This window comes from Mustela putorius, unplaced genomic scaffold (assembly GCF_011764305.1).
Source record: "Mustela putorius furo isolate JIRA1106 unplaced genomic scaffold, ASM1176430v1.1 tig00004007_pilon_pilon_pilon, whole genome shotgun sequence".
Lineage (NCBI taxonomy): Eukaryota > Metazoa > Chordata > Mammalia > Carnivora > Mustelidae > Mustela > Mustela putorius.
Window position 1 is genome coordinate 8,135,425 of NW_025422145.1, and position 15,819 is coordinate 8,151,243.

The window sequence follows — 15,819 nt, forward strand, 5'->3', positions numbered from 1 at the left end:
CGGAGTCAGTATTTGAATCTGTATCTGAAGCTGAATAAACTCTTCCCACCGCCCTGCTTTAGAAGAGATGCAAGTGCCAGGGAAAATCACAACCCCATTCTTAAGGTGGTCCCACAAAGCGGTTTCTTTCACGGCTCTGCTAGTCAGCACCCGGTGCCAAAAGGCAGCATTTGCTTTTCTCTCTCTTGTCTCTCCTCTGCCTGGAAACCTCATTTGCATGAGGTCTGAAACAATACTTTTGGCTCATCCTCTTAGGAAACAGTGGAGGACGGAGAGACTAGCTCTTTCTGGAGACTGCCAACATCTAAATCAAAATTTCTCCCTCCAGTAACGGGTGGTCAGGATGGACCTTGTCCAGTTTTTTGGTTTTGTTTTTTTTTCTTCACTTCCAGGACGGTTGGTGTCTGTTCCACATGCCCTGTTTTTCTAGACAACTTCCTCTCGGAGAAGAGATGGTACATATGCACGGCTACTGTTGCTCCCCCAGCGTTGCCCATGACAGACATGTGTAATCAATCTCGGCATTGCATCCCCCAGATCCTGGCCTCCGCCTCAGTCTTCAGTTACTCAAGCACCAGCCATCTCCTGCCAACCAAGGAAATCCACTTCCCGTCCTTCCTCTGTGGCACTGCTGCATCAAGCCGAGCTTCCAAACCAGCCTTTGCCCCAGAAGAACAATATATATCTCCCCTCTCTCCCGTTAATCGGCTGAATGCAAGACTCAGCTTAGAAAAGCCACTTCCTGACTTGTTTATTTTAGCCATTCTGACTGGTGTGAGGTGATATCTCATTGTGGTTTTGATTTGTAGTTCCCTGATGCCGAGTGATATGGAGCACTTTTTCATGTGTCTGTTGGCCATCTGGATGTCTTCTTTGCAGAAATGTCTGTTCATGTCCTCTGCCCATTTCTTGATTGGATTATTTGTTCTTTGGGTGTTGAGTTTGCTAAGTTCTTTATAGATTTTGGACACTAGTCCTTTATCTGATATGTCGGATGCTGGCGAGGATGCGGAGAAAGGGGAACCCTCCTACACTGTTGGTGGGAATGCAAGCTGGTGCAACCACTCTGGAAAACAGCATGGAGGTTCCTCAAAATGTTGAAAATAGAACTGTCCTATGACCCAGCAATTGCTCTACTGGGTATTTGCCCTAAAGATACAAACGTGGTGATCCAAAGGGGCATGTGCACCCAAATGTTTATAGCAGCAATGTCCACAATAGCCAAAGTATGGAAAGAACCTAGATGTCCATCAACAGATGAGTGGATCAAGAAGATGTGGTATATATACACAATGGAATACTATGCAGCCATCAAAAGAAATGAAATCTTGCCATTTGCGACAACATGGATGGAACTAGAGCGTATCATGCTTAGCGAAATAAGTCAAGCGGAGAAAGACAACTATCATATGATCTCCCTGATATAAGGAAGTGGTGATGCAACATGGGGGCTTAAGTGGGTAGGAGAAGAATCAATGAAACAAGATGGGATTGGGAGGGAGACAAACCATAAGTGACTCCTAATCTCACAAAACAAACTGAGGGTTGCTGGGGGGAGGGGAATTGGGAGAAGGGTGGTGGGGTTATGGACATTGGGGAGGGTATGTGCTTTGGTGAGTGCTGTGAAGTGTGTAAACCTGGCGATTCACAGACTTGTACCCCTGGGGATAAAAATATATGTTTATAAAAAATAAAAAATTTTAAAAAAAGAAAAGAAAAGCCACTTCCTATTAGAGACTCTCCGCTGTGAAACCATGTAACCTGGCCATGATTAATTAAATAGGAACAGAAATCATCCCAAGGTGAATTCCTCACAAGCCCATACCATGGGATTTCACCTAAATATTTGAATTCCCTTTGGAAATTTGAGCCGAATTCTAAAGCATCGCACACAGGAGGACCTGAACGGCTCGTGGCCAAGGTCCCTTTGCAGTCAAGGGCACCAGTCCTGGGTCAGATTGGGAGCGTTAAGCCTGAACCTCCCCGCCACGCAGGTCTGTGTTGAGGTTCAGTGATGTGACGCGGCAGACTCTATACGGGAGCTCCAAACTCAAGGGCAGAAGGGGCTGCATTATTTATAGTTCCCCTTCAGCACGCCTCATGGGCGGATTGCACCATTCACCATGACCTGTTGGGGAGGCACTTTGCCTCCCACCCCCAGCCACAGCAAGTTGAGAAAACAGGACTCCGGACCTGTCGGTGCTGCTTGAGTGAGACCAAGGATCTGGAGGGTCTGGAGGTGCAGAGCCCAGACTCGGAACAGGCTGTGATAAGACTCCGTATCATCCGAGCCCCCTCCTCCCCCACCAGAGCACAGGGGACACTGTGCGGAGGAATAAAGGCAAGAAGGAAGGAAGGAGAGAGGGAGAGAAAGCAAGTCACCCAGTGCATATGGGTTCCTCTTCCCTGTGCTTCCTACTCAGTAAATCGTGTGCTGATTTCTCTCTGCCTTGCCCCTCGAGAGTTATCATCAAGCTCTAATTTTGCATAGTGCCTGGGTTTCGCCACATATGTTCAAATTAAAGATAAACTCTCTTCAAGGGGAAATCATCCCTTTCAAAAGTGGAAGCCTACTTGAAATGTAAATGTTGCTTCCGTCCCCACCAAAGGAAGACTTCTGACTCACGCTGGAATCCAGTCTGTGCCTCCATGCCGCGTGCGTACCACCGCTCCCCACGCCTCTACCCTTGGCAGACATCACTAATCGATTGCGACTTGCCTTCGCTCAGAGGTGGGGAAGCAGCCTCAGAGTTGCCCGCTGTGCAGGGCTCCGGGAAGCCACTGTGGCCCACCAAGAGCTGACGTGTGAGATAAAGGCTGGTCGCCAGCTTTGACTGCCATGGATGACATAAAATCCTGCTTCCTATCTCCACTCTCCTCTGTCACAGGCTTTGGCTTTGCCCCAACACCCAAGCGTCACACCCATTGCAACTCAAGCCCTGGCCGGCTTGTCCTAACCCCCTGGAGGGAAAGATTTTGATAAAGTCCGCCTTTTCTGGAAACACGGTAATGAGAATTCAGCTCCTCCTCGTCACCAAGCATCCTCACATCCGTGATCTCAGGTCATGAGTCAGATAGTCTTGGGAAGTGAGTATAGAAAGACTGTGAGGTTTGACTCCAAGCCTAAATAGGTCCAAACCTTGACTCGGCGCATTACCCGCTGGGAGCTTTCGCACATCGCTCTGTCCGCCCGGGCCACGTCGTCTTTGTCTGGAGATCCAGCCGTGCCCACCTCCCAGGGCTATTGCCAAAACTGCAGGAGATCAGGCACACAGGTGCTTGTCACAGTGTCAGACCATCAGAGCCTGCTGGCAGCAGTGGTGTTCATTAGAAGATGCCATCTCAGATGTGGTTTCCGAGAAGATTGTAAGATAAGGGTTTAAATACCGTGCATTTGTGAGGCGATCCTAGGAAGCATCCGAGGGTAGTAAGACAGGGAAGGGAAGAGAACCAAGGGTATTTTTTGAGTTATTTTTTGAGTTGGTCCCCCTTGTGGGCTAGTGGGGCTCCATCCCAAAAGAGACTCTGGGAGGCAAGGTAGAGCACGTGCCCAGAGTTTTCCCACCGACTCCCACTCTTGTTTGTGGAGGGCTTCTCCTGGCAATGTTCTCTCCCCGCACAATCCTGACTTGCCTTGCTCTCTGGCCACTCTTGCTCCCAGGACCCAGAGAGTGCCCTCAGGCCGCACTGTGCTCTCCCCGAGGGCAGAAGCTGTTGTCAGGAACTGTAAGCGCCAGGGGAGAGACGAGCCCGTGCACCAGAGCAGAAAAGAGAGTCCTGGGCGTTGGGTGGCAAATGCGAGCTTGCGCGTACTCTGAGCAGCAGCGCGGCAGGGGAGAAAGCACATCGTTCCAGGTTGTCGTAGCAGCTCCGTCGCTTAGTCAGGTGTGAAAACGGTTGTATCTGTACCCCCTGCTAATGCTCTGTGCAGAGTTCATGGTCAAACGTCGGCAAACCACCTCTCAGAAGTTGGATGTTCAAGAAACAGTGATGGCAGCCAAACTGCTTCTTCCACCAGGGCAGGTGGCCTCCGTGACTGGCAGTGAAACTTGCCTCATCCATCCGTCTATCCATCCATCCATCCATCCATCCATCATCCACCCATCCCTCCAAGAGCTATGGCATACACCCTAGAGACCAGCGTTTCCACAGAGAAGGGGATACACTGGTGAATAGACATGACCTTGGCTGTTCTCCTGGACACGGGTAAGCAATCCAATGAGTGCAGTAGAAGATTGTGGGTTAGAGATGCCTTGACTACAGCATTGCGTGCATTTCAAAAGTTCAATGGGCAGATGAGTGACTCAGAGAATATTACTAAAATCCACATTCTGCTTCGGAGTCTAGGATGGGCTCCAAGAGTCTGCATTTCCAGAAAGTTCTTAATTAACACCGATGCTACACATTGGAGTGAGGAAACTCTACAGAATTCATTGGGGAAGCAAAGGAGGGACTAACTCCTTCCTGGGGGAAGGCATCTGCTTTTCTCATAGGGTTATCTCAACGTTGGGAATCCTCCTGGGAAGAGAAGGGAATTATGGAGTCCGTGAACTGGAAAGGTCATTCAAAATGATTTAGTCCAATGGTAGGGGAAGGCAGCCACAGAGGGCTGTCCGGTATCTTCCTAAGGATGTGCCCCCTCACCTGTCTTGGTGGTGTTTGGCTACTTGAAGAGCCAAGAAGCTCTCCATGGTCCCAGCTCTTGCATGAAAGTGAGTGAAGGAGACTTTATAAAGCCAACGTGCCTCCCGGCAGCCCGGAGTAGCCTCCTGCTTGCCCCAGTGGGACCGGAACCAGAAAGCCAACTCTGCAGAAAGTGACTCACCGTCGGGGCCGGGCTCCGGAGAATCCGAGGCGGATAAGGACATGAGCAAACGTCGTCTCCCAGATTTCTGCTTCATCCCTCCCTTCACTCCCCGAAAAGGCCTTCTGGCTTTCCGCTCCTCTCCAACGCATCCATCAAACTCAGTCTAAGGGAGCTAGCCGGAAGGGATGCTAATGGGGCTGGGTCTTACATGAAGTCGCCTAAACCCAGAGAGAGTGACAGGAACAGAGTCTCCCCCCGAAAGACCCATGTGAGCCACCCCACAGGCTACAGAGGCCTCGAGGTCAGTCAGTCTCCCACAGTAAATATTTCAGCCTAGAAGGTTGTGTTGTCATTTCGTAGGAGAATAGGGGATGAGATGGAGAATCCTATACTTAGAATAAAGCCCCTCCTTTTTTTTTCCCCTCTCCAACGGGCTTGAATAAATTTCTACTACTTGTAACTGAAAGATGCTTGATTAAAAGACAGGTTTCCAGATGGCCGAGGCCAGCAGCGTTCCCAGCTCCATGGGTAAATTCTGGTGACTGAATGAGCCATGCTATAACCCAGAAGAAGGTAATTCCGTGGGATTTTTGGTCTCCACGAGGCACAAAGGGAGCCTTCCCTCGCCCCTAGTATCTTACTCTGCTGATACTGCCCAGCTCCTGACCAAAAGGAAGATACACATCAGCACCGGCGAAGGACGAGGAGAAATGGGTGTCTGGACAGATCTCTGAATGCAAAGGCTTGAATCTGGCTTCTGGTCTCCGCCCCATGACCAAGTAACCAAACGCCCTTGGAGAAATCCCACCCCCCTCGGTTTTTCCCTGTCCTCACATGGATCTGTAGTACAGATGTGACGACCACCTCTCCAGCATCTGTACCCTCTCCCCTCGCCCTGACAGCATCAGTGGGCTTTGGGGGAAAATTGACTCCAAACCCTGGAACGGGCTGGAGGAAGCCCACCAGCGTCTGTCAGTCCCCAACCGCGGTGCCCAGGTCAGGGGTGGGCATGTGACCCACGCAGGTGCTTGGAGCCGAGGCCCCAGCCTCTGCCGTGGCACGTTGGGAACAACAGTGCTCCCTCTGCCCCAGGGATGAGATGCGGATGAGAAAAGCGGGAAGCACCACTTGGTTGTATCCCCATTATAGTCGTGAAAGAAACCAGCTTGAGAATGAATCTGACTTGCAAAATAACTTTTAAAAAAAAGAGAGAGAGACAGAGACAGAGAAATTAAGCCATCGTAATGATCACAGTGCACCCAAAACTGGTACTCCCTTTGCATATTTCAGTTCTCTCTCAGTGGATTCCCTTTATTTTTATGTCCACTGGAGATGAGCTTTCTGTTGCTGGAAAATGAACTACGCACCCATCCATGGGTTCCCAGGTTTTCAAAGCCCCTGTGGACTTCGCAGGATGGCGAGCTGTCTGGACTGAAATCATACCGTCGGTGTGGACGTGTTGTGTTGATCATAAAATTCTGTAGACAGGGAAGGGAGGGTTGCCCTGAAAACAGCCGGGAAGGAAAGAGTTAAGCTTTTTGCCGAGCCCCAAAGACAGTTTAGTGAAACGTAATGAAAGAGGTCGATGGAGGATTCATATTGATAGCAGTTGGCTTTGAGAAGCAAAAGCCAATTATTCAAAGCCTCCTGCTTATTTATTTGGATCTGTTTAAGAGGATCCATCAGACTGAGCAGTATTTGTCCTGACCGGATTGGTTCAGAGGGAGCCGGGAAGCAGCAAATTGACCAATTTTCACTCTCGGGAAAATTCCATCCCACTGCTTGACTCGGAAGAGGTGCAGAGAGGCCACTCTCCTGAGAGTCCCCTGTGCAGGGTCCACCATCCCCGCTGCTCACGGAAGCTCTGGTCCGTGGAGGGGGCAGAAAAGCTGGTGGGAGTGGGCTCGCTGCTGGTCTTCCGGTTGGTGGAAAGGACACTGGTTCAAGTCCACACTCTGCCACTGAGCCTGCGTGATCTTGACCTCTCTGGTCTCAGTTTCTTCATCTGCAGAATGGGAATGCTAGCCTTTGTCTGTGTAGCCACATCCCAGGATATGCCAGTCACAAGTGGCTGTAGTTCCTTTCTTCTGGCCATTCTATGGGAAAGGAAGGGGAGCAGCAACACCTTTTAGAAATAAATCAAGCGCTCCCAGGGAGAAGCAGAGGATACAGATACCCTGTGGATTTTACATCGTACCTTGGACACAAACGTCCACCACGACCTCTTATCTCGTATAGACATTCGACAGTCATGCAACAGAACGGCCGCTGAATGCCTCCAATGCACCGGGCTCCAGGTACAGACGGGAACTAGACAGATAAGTTTCCTGCCTGTGCAGCTCCTGTGTTCTAGGGAGGAGAGACAAACAGTAAATATATCAACAAATAAAAAAGATTATTTCATATATCGAAGTTGTCCTGACTCACAACCCATCTCTGGAATGATGAAATGATCATTCATCCATCCATGTTTACTGTGTATTTTCTGTCCCTCCTGAGAGCATGGAAGCTTCGTGAAGGTTAGCATCACTGCTACGTTCACCAGTGTAGCCCAGATTCCTAACGAGTGCTGGCACATAGTAGGTGCTCAGTAAAGATTCATGGAACAGACTGATTTAAAGCAGAGTGCTACAGAAAAACGAAGCAGGGTAACAGGGTGGAGAGCGTTGGGGCAGAATGAAGACTGAGACTCTGGTTTCGACAGAAGTCCAAGAAGGCTTCTCGGAGTAGGTGTCCTTTCAGTTGACACCTGCATGGTGAGAAGCGGGCAGCAGATATGAAGAGTTTGGGAAAGCATCCCAGGCAGTGAGAAGAGCATGTGCAAAGGCCCTGAGCTCAGGGGAGAAACTCCATGTGTTGGAGCACTAGAAAGTCAGGGAGGCTGAAGAAGGAGGATGAGGGGAGAGTGCTGGAGGACAGGGCTGCAGAGATATGGAGTGGCCATGAATTTTGAACCCAGCTAATTGAATCCAAATTCTCCCCTGAATGACAAAGTGTGAGAAGCTACCAATACGCTTATCTGTGTTCCTGGAACACAAAGAGAGCCGGCTCTTTGACTATTTGGTGGGTCCAGTCAACTCTCCTTTTTTGCAAAGGGCAGGTGATTGAAGAATCAAGGGATAGTTAGTCTTCCAAAGGACCTGGACGGGTTATGGCAGTCACCATCCACACGTGCAAGCGGCCATGGAGAAAAGGAAACAGGCTGGTTGTGTGTAGTAACCAAGCATAAGCCCCAGGAGGAAAGATTTCAGCCCACCAAAAGATGAACCTCCTCATACACTCCACGAAAATGAAATCAGGGTAGTGAGTTTCCTGTCACTGGAAGAGTTTAAGGCAAGGGCGAACTTCCACCTGGTAGAACATGGAGAAGGAGCCCAGGCACTGCAATCTGATCATTTGATGATCGTCTCTTAATCTGGCTATCGAAATACACCCACGTTTGATCTCTGCCTTTGTTTACAATCCCCATCAGTAAAATCCTCACAGAACACGGCTACTAATAAGATAGCAAAGACTGGAATGCATAATGAGGGATGAACGCACACATCCTTTGTTCAATAATACAATATTTTTCTTGAATAATGCATGAGCTGCTTTTCATTTCGGAAATGAGAGAGTCTATAATCCCACTGTGCGTCAAGTGAATATTTTTAAACATTTATAAGTGGGAGGCAAAGACAATGGTAAGAAGCTTAGGGACAACAGAAACTTGGAACCAGGATAGGCAGTGGTGCTTCCATTAGAATCCCAGAATCATGGAAAGAACCGAAGAGGCCACCAGCCGTCCCTTCTGTTGAGTGTACACACTCCCCTACCCCCAGGTTCATGCACAGGAAAAGGAAGACTCCAGGCCAAGTCACCAGCTGCAGAGGGCTTCTCTCCCCAGCCAGTCTCCAAAGTCAGGTGCTTGGCTCCTGACCTTCACCACCGTTCTGGCTCTCTGTGTGGTGTCAACTCGTGGTGCCTCTTTGATTTCCCCTATGGGCCAGTATCAACACCTAGATTCAGCACTCAGCGAGAAGACTACATTTCCCAGACTCCCTTGCCAGGGGTGGCCACATGACCACGTTCTGGCCAGTGAGATGTAAGCAGCTGTGGGGCCGGGGTAGGAAGTGAGAGGGAGTTCCCGGAAGGTTCTTTAGAAGGAGTTGAACGAAAAGATCCCCCTGTGCTCTTTCCCCTCATCCCTTTTCCTGCTGCCATAGGATTGGAATGTTTTGATGGGGCTCACGCCAGCAAGCTAGAGACGGGGGGTCAGTGCCAGGCTGATTCCCTGGGGGAGGGATGTTTCCAAAAGAAGGACTTCGCAAGGCCGGTGTGACAGATGCCCCCTCTGCGTGGGAAGGCCTGGGAAGACACAGAGACGGTGGGATGGGTCCATTTGGGTTTACGAAAGCTGAGATGAAAAACGACTTTCCAGGGGGTGACCCCGACACAGAGGGGGGTGGGAAAGTGCGACCCCTTCCACTGCAGTCGCTCTGTGTGCCCGTGAGGGGGAGCGGAGCGGAGGGCAAGGGGGCCAAACGGCAGGTGAGGGCCAGATCACGGAGCCTCGCAAAGCAAGCCAAAGACATTGACATCTCTTCTCTGCTGATTTCTCCCGCAAATAACACTTGCCATCCTGTCCAAAAGCACCGGCCCACTTGGAATGTTCTTTTCTCCACGAGGACAATGGCAGAGTGAGGTCCTGCTGGCCCGTTTAGGGGATCTCTCTGTGTTCAGAAGATTTTACCAAGGTGGACAAAGAAACAGTTGGAAATAGTTTCTCGATTAAAAAAAAAAAAAAAAAGACCGTCATAATAACAGGTAGCGTGTAGGCCTTAAGCTAAGCGCTTGTCTGACATGCTTTTCATATACTCCCCAGGATGAAGCTGTGGGGAAGGTCGGACTCCTCTGTCTTATTTTATCACTGAGAGGCTCCATGGTAACAGAGCTCACAGGCGGGGCTGGAAGCTGGGGGCAGGCACTGCCGGGCCTCGCTATAGCACATGCCTTCCCCGGCTCTCTAACTTCTGTGCCTGAGCAGAATAGCTGTGGACAGGTTGAGAATCAAGAACATTGCTGGCCGAGCCGGAGGGAGAACCAGGCATCACCCGTGAGCTGAGAGCTAAGGGACCATGACCTCTCCAAACAGCAGGAGGCTGAGCCCCTACCCATAACGTGGGGAAAAGCCAGGCGCACAGCCAGGGTGCATCTCCAGCCCCCGCCGGACCCCTGTGGCATCGAGTCAGGCCTGGTCACCGACAACTCTGTCTCCCGTCTGGGGCCCTGTGAGGTCGGAAGCCCCGCCACATTGTTCGGTGCCCTGGCAGGGAACGAGACGTTCCAGAATTCAGGAGCTGAGAGGGAACTTCTGAATATTCGGCAGGGGCATGTCTGTTCTCATCACTATCAAGTTGGGCTAGAGCTGTTAAGATGCACTTCCCCCCCGCCTTAATATTAATAATGAATGACCAACTGTTGAATCATACAGGCCTTGACATCCAGCATGTGGCGGGGGGGGCTCATCCTGCTTTAATGAATCGTAAGTTCGAGTGAAGGTGAGAACCATGGTCAAGATCCCGTGGACGGAGGGCGGTGCGCGAGGGATTCGGAGTGGCTCTTCCGCCAAGTCCTGCCACCTCCCGGAGCCCACGTCTCAAAGCAAATGAAAAATGAGAACTTGGATCCAGACAAAAGAATTTTTTTTTTTTTTTTAAAAAGTGGATAGGCCTTGGAGCAGCTGTTCTCAGCAGAAGCCACCTCCCTTTGAAGCAGGAGGGGCTCAAAGCCAGCGGCGCGCCGCTTCTGGGCTCAACTCGATGGACTCTCCACCCCTTCCCACAGCGAGCTCCCCCTTCGCCGTCCGCACTGGCCCTTTAATGACCATCCCCTTTATCATCTGTGCAGCTGGCAGCAAGCACAGCCCGGGGACCCCAAAGACAAAGAGGAAGGAAAAAAAAGAAGAAAGGATCAATAATGTGATGGATGTTCATTTTTAAAAAAGCCAAACCTCGGTGCTCCTTCCTTTTTAAAGCTTTTGATTGCATTAACCTAAGCGAACGCTGCGGGGAGGTCTGGGCTCTGGTGTCTCGGCTCCCTGGCTCTGAGGGCTCCCCTCTCGTGACCGTGGTCTGCAAAGCCCAAGGCAAGAGGTCGAGGGTGCTGGTCTGTGGCCTCCTTCCAACCCAAACATGAAGACGTCCGCAGCACAAACAGAGGCATCATATCTACTCAGCAAGAATCATACCCTCAAGTGAGGAGTGAAGACAGACTAGTAGGTCCATAAAGCACCTTTACATTAGGGCCGGGAAACCTGCTTCCAGCTGTCCCAGAGCTCCCAGCTCCTTTCGGTCTTGGCTCATGGCCGGTGATGGAAGGACACACCACTTGTCATTCCTTTGCCTCAGTTTCTTGAGGAGACCTAAAGACTGGTTTCCCTGAATGTGGCCAGCCCGTGGAGGCAGGGGGGCTCTGGAAGGACACAGCCTTCAGGAGACGACTCAGCCTCCAGCCAGCTTTGTGACTTGGAAATGTTGCTCAGCCTCTCCAGAGCTCAGATGCCTCATCCGGAAAAATACCCAGAGTCCTCTCATTCCCTGAGCTGCCAGGTTAAATGAGATAATGTTTGCTAAACACCTAGCGCTCTGCCTGGAACATAGGGGCTGCCCAGCGAAGAGTAGGTATTTTTATCAACCAGTCTCTGGCTAGCCTCCTGGTTTTCTCTACCTGTGAGCGGGTTTGGCGTAGCACACGTGTTGTAAAGCTTCACACATAAAAGGATTTCAAAAACTTGGTGCACATAATGTCTGGGTATTCTTCTGTATGAATGGGGGACGTAGGGTTCCCATCAGACCCTTGGGAATGGAACAAGCATGGAAGACAGTCCCCAAATTCTGCATCATTCCTTGGAGTCCCTCACTTCTGGTCTAAGGTCCCCTGGCCACATGGTCCTGCTTGGGTTGAACTGAATTGGGTCTAGCTGAGTCACGTGGACCTGGGTCAGGTACTGAGCTGAGTTGGGGCAAGCAGCTCCTCGGGCTGTAATGGTGTGGACAGCATGGTCTTAAGGGCAGGAGGCAGAAGGGGCGATGCGGAAATAATGGACTCTGCCTCTGGTGCAGCGGCTCAGTGCACGACCCAGCAACTGGACCAGCAGGTTTGTAATCCTGGCTACACCTTTCAGCAGCTGTGTACCCCTCGCCAGCAACCCCACTACCCTGAGACTCAGTCTCCTCATCTCTCAAATGGGGATAATAGTGATCCGCACCTCGTATGCCGTGGAATTCGGTGAATTAGCATTTATAAAGAGCAGGAAACAATGCCTGGCACATAGAGCAAGCCCCAGAAGGGTAATTGTTGGGTTGTCAGCAGGGGACAGTGGGTGAGGGGGAGACGCACTTCCTGAGCACAGGAGCTGGGTCCTCCCGGTGCATCCTCTCAGTGAATCGCTCTGATGATGCTAAAGGTTCACTTAGGGGCCTTTTTGCTTTTGCATCTCCAGCTCCGACAAGCCACCCGGAAGGATTTAAATGAACACTTCCAAGCATTCGCAGTCTGCCGCGTGACAGACCACGCGCTTCGCACGCGTGATTGTGTTTGAATCTGTGCGGTGACTCTACGAGATCTCATACCATTGTCCCCTCCCTTCTCGCAGAACAGCAGATCCGAGGACGGGAGAGATGAGGGAGCTTTCCCAGGAAGGCACAGCTTACAAGTGGCCCAGCCAAGGTCCAAGCCCAGACGCACCGAGCTCCTGCCCTCTACCGCCCTGCCTTTTGGAATCAAGGTCTGTGATCCCATATTGCAGAGGAGAGAGCTGAGGCCACATAGAGTTAAGCCCCTTGGAGTTGGTCTCCAAGTTGGCTGTCCTCTGCCCTGCACCCCGGCTGCTCTACATACTGGCCTAGTGCAACCCCCACACCACCCAAATCCCAGCGGCGTGGTGATGTTTCCTGTTTGCTGCGGGTTCCTGAAGGGGAGTCAGAGGCGAGATGGGGGTGCAGAGGCACACACACAGTGGTCAGCCTGGGGCAGGCGAGGCTTCCGAGAGAGCAGGAGGAAGCCCATCCCGGACAGCTTTATTAGTCACGATTTGCTGCAATGCACAGGCTCTGGGAAGCACAACCTCCTTAGCATTGGGAAGCTGTAGCCACTGCCTCGTGGCTGCACAGAGAGCTGGTTTCTGCGGCAGCCTTGCCCACCACCTAGCCATCTCAAGGCTTTTTCTCTTCCTTTCCAGAAAGATCGATAGGGCCCCCAGAAACCGGCCCTCTCCCTCCAACCCCTGACAGTACAGGATCCGGTCAGGACTAGAGACACCCAGGGTGCCGGTCTTGCTGCCCAGGTCACTTAACTTGGAATTGCTTCTCGCCGTGCCCCAGACAGCCTCTTAGACACACAGAGGGAACAGAAGTGTCATCTGGGGGGACTGGGGTCCAGGGCAGGGGAGAGTAAGGAAGCACTGGTGATACCTTTGTGTCACTGGCCAGGCACTTGGCGTCCACTGTACTGCTCAGCCCTGTCGGCCGTGTTTCGAGGGTGACATCATGCCCCTGGGTGGATGGGAAGCCAAAGCCGCGGGAGGTGGGGGAGGCGACTTGCCTGTGACCCCAGCACCCCATCAAGCAGTGGTCCCAGCTCCTCCCCCGCCCAGCCCCGCCCCAGGGTAAATTCTGGAGAAAACTCATGCAGAGGCAGTGGAATGTGGCTGAGATTTCAAACTCCGGGGCTCCTGGCGTTCACGTGGTGACTCTGCCCCTTGCTGGCTGTATGCCCGCACGCGTGTTCCTGAATCTCTCTGGGCCTCAGTTTCCTGACTGGTAGCTGAGTGGCTTCATGAGCCCGGGGCCGTGGGGTTTGGGAGGACTCTGCTTCTTCCAGTGCCGGGAGCCCAGGCTGGCACGTAAGAAGGGAGCGGCCCTGATTGTCATCATTGTTCTCTCTCTGATCCTCACCTAATTCTGCAAGGGAGGCAGGGGGACCCCATTTTACAGATGAGAAGACTGAGGCGGCTCGGATGAGGATTGAGCCCGGGTGTGTGTGGCTCGGAAAGCCATGTTGTCCCCTCCCAAAGGCTTTTGCCTTAGGTGTGAGCGTTGCTGGTCTCCATGGGAGCGCCCAGGCTGGGGCCAAGGCCATGAGAGCTGAAAAATGCCTTAGGGATATTACCGCCTTTTCCCCTTTTACCGCTGGCCTGAGGAAGCGGGATCCCAGAGGGTCGGCACTGTCACCCTGGTGTGTGCCCGTGACCCATGCAGAAGGCATATCTGCCTCGTGCCTGGTGCTGGGCCGGGCCCCACACCTGCTTGCGTCGTCTTGCCTCAGCCTCTCTGCTCCCCCTGGGATGGTGATGTCATTCCCATTTAGCAGATGGGGCCACTGAGGCCATGACAGGTGAGCTGACTTGCTTCCCACCACACAACCGTGAAAGAGCAGAGCTGGGATGCAGACCGAGTGAGGTCTGCTGGGACCGACAGCTTTGTGCTGGCTCTCCCCCATCACCGTGCTGGGGGAGGCAGTGTCTTACTCTCAAGCCATTTCTTCTGAAGTTGGGGTACCATTAGGTAGCTCCAAGGTGCCGGATAAGCATTGCCTCACGGAACAGCTGACAAAAGTTCCGCATCTCTCTTTCCCACGTAAAGCACCAGACAAGAGCCCAGACGCTCTGTGTGCTGAGCACCTCCCTGCGTCTGCAAATGCAGCTCGTCAGAGTCGCGACAAGGGACCAACAGTATCATCATTTGTAGGTGAAAATGTACAGAGTGTCGGGTCCCACTCGCTCAGAATCTGCATTCTAACAAGATCCCCCGTGTGATTTATATGCACATCAGAACTCAAGAGACATGACCTTAGGACCCAGAATCCGATTTGCCGAGGTGAAAGGCTCTGATTCATCGTAACCAGAACCGCCAAGCGACCTGTCTAGAGACACACAGCGAAACGGCAAGTATGGGCCAGGTGTGCACGCCGGGCCCCTCGCTGCCTAGGGCTGTGCCTCTGAGCACCGCTTCGACCAAGGCACTGCCTCCTCAGCTCGCCTCCAAGCTCCTGCTCACATCTTCCAAGTGGAAGGAAGCTAAGTTGTGGGGACCATCGGGGAGGCTGGTTAGCCATCCAGGAAGCAGACAGTGGTCCTCAGCAGGGCACAAGGACCGGTGTGCGCTCGCCGAACAGACAGGCTTGGTCACCCCAAGCTCAGCTTCCGTGTTTCAGGGTCCAGTCCCTGCGTGTACCCTGCATTTGTATGTATCACACACAGCCACACAGAAACAGCCTGTGTCAGCATTTCTCAGGGAACCTGCTTTGTCCGGGGATTATCTTGAACGCAGCGTGGGACTCTGGCCAGCCCGCGCCGTCCTTTACTGAAGACTGTGCCTGCAATTGAACGACTTACGGATCTTTACCCGCAGAGTGTGGGTAGGGAGCATTTTTTTCTCCCCCCACCTCTATTTTATTTTTTCTATTTGCAAAAGGAAACGAGTCCCTCGGGGATGTTTTAAGTAGAGCGAGAAGCCTCGGGAGCGATTTTGAGTTCTGTTGTGGCTTGGAAATCAGTCCCGGGATTTTCAGAGTTTAAGATGCCGACTTGGCCACCGCGCGAGGAGGGCGTTCGCAGCGACGAACAGATCCACGGGAGGAAAGGGTCCCACGGCGGCGCGTCTAACGAGCTGGATGCCAAACCCTGAATTTGTCTGCTTTATGCCACGCTGCCGTGTGCCTTTGTGGTGTCTGTCCACTGTGGGGACAACTGATGGGGCCGCCTGGAGTCAGCAGGTGTCCGCGTAAGAACAACAAGAGATGGCTCTCCCCAGTTACAGTGTGTCCCGTCTACCCAGCGCCGGACCCTAGGAGGAATTTGCCAGAAAGTCTCATCGTTCCAGAGATAGTAGGCGCCCGCGTGTACGTGCCATCCCTCCCACACTGCCCCTGGAAGACAGCCGTGAGTGATTCCGTCACTCTTTTCCTCCGGGCCCAGACACAGCCTCAGAAGCTTTCTCAACACCACGCGACAGGGATGGCACCAACTAGCC

At 52.3% G+C, this 15,819-nt stretch overlaps 1 long non-coding RNA gene across 9 annotated transcripts in view; it reads left to right on the forward strand.

The window, feature by feature from the left end:
- LOC101672592 overlaps positions 1-15,819 on the forward strand; it is a 77,040-nt gene that overhangs the window by 40,052 nt on the left and 21,169 nt on the right. For 5 of the 9 annotated variants that reach the window (XR_001179075.2, XR_001179079.2, XR_001179084.2 and 2 more), the window contains 2 exons: positions 4,019-4,206; positions 12,444-12,575. This is a non-coding gene — a long non-coding RNA (uncharacterized LOC101672592). Of the gene's footprint in view, positions 1-392; positions 829-4,018; positions 4,207-12,443; positions 12,576-15,819 lie in introns of those variants that run through there. The other 4 variants (XR_001179080.2, XR_001179082.2, XR_006604348.1 and 1 more) reach the window with 4 other exon arrangements.